The sequence below is a fragment of the Dipodomys ordii genome, unplaced genomic scaffold, assembly GCF_000151885.1.
Source record: "Dipodomys ordii isolate 6190 unplaced genomic scaffold, Dord_2.0 Scaffold61, whole genome shotgun sequence".
Taxonomy (NCBI): domain Eukaryota; kingdom Metazoa; phylum Chordata; class Mammalia; order Rodentia; family Heteromyidae; genus Dipodomys; species Dipodomys ordii.
Window position 1 is genome coordinate 8,941,494 of NW_012267277.1, and position 5,128 is coordinate 8,946,621.

Consider the following 5,128-nt stretch of genomic DNA (forward strand, 5'->3'; position numbering starts at 1 on the left):
TTTTTTTTTTTTTTAAATCATTTCTTCTCAGTGGCTTACTACTGCTTACTACTGTTTCTCTTTAAATATTGGAATTGCCTTAGCTACCTGCTCGCCCCCATCAATCTAACCTTGAAGAAAATTCTTTTCTTTTTGAGAATGTGGTGATGACTGTAGGGTCTCTCCTCAGGATGGGGAGAAACTTAAATCCCAACACACACTTTGCATACCTATTTTTCCTGCATGATTTTATTCTCACCCCTGGCTTCTTTCCATCTCTCTCTCTTGGTCTCATAGCTCTCTTGACTAATAAATCAATAGCCAACACTATCCTTTCTGTCCCAGCACTCAGCTCCTGAGCAGCAATATGTGTGTTTATTATGGCTCTCCATCATGAGCAGAGGCTGCCTGGTAACAGGTGTACCACAATAGGTGCTGATTACATCTCACTTCCATCTCCTGCTCTGCATCTGTATTCCTTAACTCATGTCTCATCTGGGTCCTCAATAGCCCTACTCACCAGTCTTGCTTCAGCAGCACCTTTCTGCAACACAGGTCCCTGAATCCCTGAATTCCATGCATAGATCCCTATTGTTTCTAGGCCTTTGCTTCAGAGTAATCCTTACTGGTGTCTCTACCTCCATCACTCAACTCTAACACCTGTGGGCTCCAGATACCCAGAAATTCTGTGAGATTCACATGTGAAAATGCTGTCACTCTTTTCCACACTCTCTAGATTTGGAAGGTCTGGCCCCTCTTCTGGATTTGCTAGCACACAATTATCCTTCAAACCCATTCTCTCTCAAGAAATATTTCCTGCCTTGTAGCTCCTTTTTTCACATGCTAGCCAAGAGCTCTACATCTCCAGCTCCAATAGTTAATTTTCAAATAAATGGCTTTTTAAAAAAAAAATCAAAGCATAAAAAGGCCAAATACAAGCTTATGTAACAATCTAAAAAAACTCTGGTAAAAACAGGTAGGGTACTGGGAAGGTGGCTCAGTGGTAGAGTGCTTGCCTTGCATGTATGAGGCTCTGGGTTCAATTCCTCAGCACCACATAAGCAGAAAAAGCCAGAAGTGGCACTGTGGCTCAAGTGGTAGAATGCTAGCCTTGAGGTGAAGAGCTAAGAGACAGTGCCCAGGCCCAGAGTTCAGGACCCACGACTGACAAAAAACAAACAAACAAAAAAGAGTTTAAACATCCATCTGTAGATCATCCTTTATGAAAAACAATGATCTGTCCATTCTTGCAAATATTTTATTACTTAGGTAGGCAACAGCGTTTTCAAGATATAGGAGAAGCCAGGCATGGTAGAACATCCCTGTAATCCCAGCATGTGGAAGACTGAGGCAGAAAGATTTTAAGTTTGAGGCTTAGGGTATGTAGTATAAGATTTCATTTTAAAAAAAGAAGAAGTATAAGGATCAGAAGAATTAAGTCATTTGTCCAAAGTTCATAAGGAGTCAACCAATTTCTTCTAAGGAAATAGGAGAAATTCTAATTTAAAAAATTGCTTATCGTAAGGGTTGTAGAGGTAACTCAGTAGCAGAGTGCTTGCCTACAAGGAAGTGCTTGTACAAGGAAGGAAAAAAGTTACCCTTAAACACACATAAAAATTACCCATAATCTCAATTGCTAAACAAAGCTTAGCAAAAGACCCTAAAAACTGTTAGAATCAAAACAAGAAATATTATAAGAGATCACCAATTAAAAAAATCAGAAATCTTGAAGAGATTAAAGAAAATGTATCTTGCTTTCAAAATTCGTTGTTTACAAAAGCAAAGTAATCATTAGTTGCTCTGAGGGGTAAGTGTGAAAGGAAGATTTGCCTCCCATCTGATCATGCAGGAGGGATCTCTGGAGAGTAATTTCACATATGACTTTGTGATGAAGCACTGAAGAGAGACACCATTGCATATGTGTGAGGGGGCAGACAATCAAGTTTAAGTTCAAGTTTCACTTGAAATGCATGCCAAGTTTGAAGTGAATATGGCTATGCAGTTTTGCTAGGAATTTGGCAAGGTGTGCTAAATGACATTTTGAAGTTTTGCTCTAACCAAGAAAAAAAAAACCCATTTGAACTGTGTTAGTGAACTTCATGTTGCTTTGATACAATAAGACACAGCAAAAGCAGAAAAGACCTAATTTAGCTCCTTGTTTCAGTTCGTGGTCTCTTGGCTCTGTTGTTTCTAGGGCTGTGGTAAGGCCGAACCTCACCATTGCATGGAGCTCATCTCATGGTAGCAACAAAGCAAAAGGAGAGATCTTGGAAAAGTATAATTAAGTCCACACATCCATTAGTCAGGTTGTTGTGACAAAATACTTGAGATAAACCAACTTAAAAGAAGAAAGGTTCCCTTTGGCTCTCACTGTTCAGAGGTTTCACTCTATGTGTGTTTAGTGTGGTTCCTATTGGGCCTAAGGTGAGACAAGTTTACAAAAGCAACCAAAATGTGGTAGAAGAAAGCTTTACTCAGTTCCTGGTGGCCAAAACAGAGTTAACTTGCTTTTGTCAGAAAAACATTAAAGCCGAGAGTTGTTGGCTCATGCCTATAAACCCAAGCTACTCAGGAGACTGAGATCTGAAGATCATGGTACAAAGCCAGCCCAGAAGGTAAGTCTGTGCCACTCATTTCCAATACACTACTCAGAAAAAGCCAGAACTAGTGCTATGGCTCAAGTGGTAGAGCATTAGCTTTGAGCAAAAGAAGCTCAGAGACAGTGCCCAGGCCAAGATCAAGCTTTAGGACCAGTTAAAAAAAAAAGAAAAAAAAACCCCAAAACATTAAGAATTCAAAAATGGATTAATTCACCAATGAGGTCAGAGCCCTCATGATCTAAATCATTTCTTAAAGTCCCCACCTTTGAACACTGGGATGATGAAGCTTTCAACAAGCCCAAGTTTCTGGGGGACATGTAGGATCAATTGGTTGAAATGTATTATAAATGTATGGAAATTTAACAATGAAATCTTTCTCTGTATATCTAATGTAAGCTAGTAAAATATTATTTAAAAAAATCAAACTGCACCTGGAGTTAATGCCTTGTGCCTGTAATTACTTGCCAAGTTGAGATTTGAGAGTTCTACTTCAAAAGCCAGCTTGGGCAGACAAATTCTAGAGACTATTATCTCTAATTAACCAGCAAAAAGCCAGAAATAGAAATGAGGGCTCAAGTGGTAAAATGCCAAAGTTAGGCAGAAAAACCCAAGCAAGAGCTTGAGACTCCGAATTCAAACCCAAGTACCTGCATTACACGAGGCTGGTACAGGTCTATAATCCTAGTCCTGGGAAGAAGAGGCCAAGGTTGAGGCCAGCCTATGCTCCCCAGTGAGACCCTATCTCAAAGAAACAAAAAGCCCCATAGATCCAAACCATAATATACACTGCATTTATCTTTTTCATGTTATAAATGTCAGAAATCAGAGCTTTTGACACGATCCCAGATAATAGGCCATCTTTACAAAGCTAACGCTGTGTACCCCAGAACAGCAAATGAAACAAACCAGATCCAAGATCTAACCTTATTACAATCTTGGTTCAACTCCATAGCATTTCCAATTGTCAAACTCCTGCTTTCAATTTTGAGGTACTTTCTCTCATTAACTGCCTGTAAGTCTTGATGCTAGCTTGCCTTTTAACCGTGGATGATTTACAGCAGCACTGCCCAACAGAAATAAAATGCAAACCACAAAAGGTAAGCCATGTATGTAATTAAAATATATTAGAAAAATATAAGCAGGTAAACACTTTTTTGTTTTTTGTTTGTTTCCAAGAGGGTCTCACAGTGTAGGCCAGGTTGGCATGGAACTTGAGCTTCGAAGTATTTTTAACCTCCATTCATGTAACTAAGACTTGAAATGGAGGTACCCATTACTCATACTTTTGGACTCTCTCATGTTTAAGGTGCAGTGTTCAACATAGTAGGGGCTACTGATTTGGAAAGTGAGCGTCAATTAGAGATTCTTGCTGCTGGGTAATCTACAAATGAGAAGCACTGGTATCATTTGGACATTGGTTAAAAACAGTAAATCTTAAGCCCACTACAGACCGGTTCAATCTGAATCTGTGTATTTTTTTTCAAACTTTACTTTTTAGATATGATCTTGTCAAGTTGCTAACGTTGGCCTCAAATTCCTAGTTCTCTTGCCTCAGTCTCTGAAGTAGATAGAATTAAAAATGTGAACCAAAAAAAAAAAATGTGAACCATCACACTTGGCCTTAATCTGCATTTACCAAGAGCCCCAGGTAATTTGCATACATGATAAAGCTTCAGAAACATGACTCTAACATAGCAAATTATGGCTAATTCCACCTATTTGCCTAAACATAACTTTATTAGAATATAGCCATACTCATTTTTTGTGTGTGATTGCTTTTTTGCTACAAGGACAGATTAAGACTAATTGCAACAGAAATCTATGGCCTTCAAAGCCTTAGATATGACTTGACCTTTTCTAAAAGTGTCTCAAGGAAGGGGGCTGGGAAGGTGGCTCAGTGGTAGAGCGCTTACCTTGCATGCATGAGGCCCTGGGTTCGATTCCTCAGCACCACATAAGCAAAAAGGAAAAAAAAGCCAGAAGTGGCGCTGAGGCTCAAGTGGTAGAGTGCTAGCCTTGAGCTGAAGAGCTGAGGGACAGCGCCCAGGCCCAGAGTTCAGGCCCCATGTCCAGACCCCCCCCCCAAAAAAAAAAAAAAAGGAAAGAGGAAGCCTCTGCCCCTTAGGCAAGGCACAAGTCTGAGTTACTTTTATAACTATTGTAAAGATCCCAAGGGAGTTACTAGGCCGATGATATTTAAGAGGGCAATGTAACAGACTAAGCTTTCAAGATGGTCGGAAAGGAGTATAACTTCTGTTACCTTTAAAAACTCTGCGATTTTAGACAAATTGCTTAATGAGGCTGTTTGCTCTGAAGTGGGGCTCTTTCCTATCTGTGTTCCATGGTTGACAAGAGGGCAGGGCATCCTGTCAAGGTGTGCTTATTACCACCATGTAACTCTAGAACTCTTCATGAATGTCTGCGTTCTGCTGGCAGGGTCAGATTGTAGTAATAACACATACCAAGCTGCCCTATTAGTTCACACTGGCTTCCATCCCAACATGTGATTCCCGGTGGCTGCAGTTTATAATCCACAAACAGAACTTAAG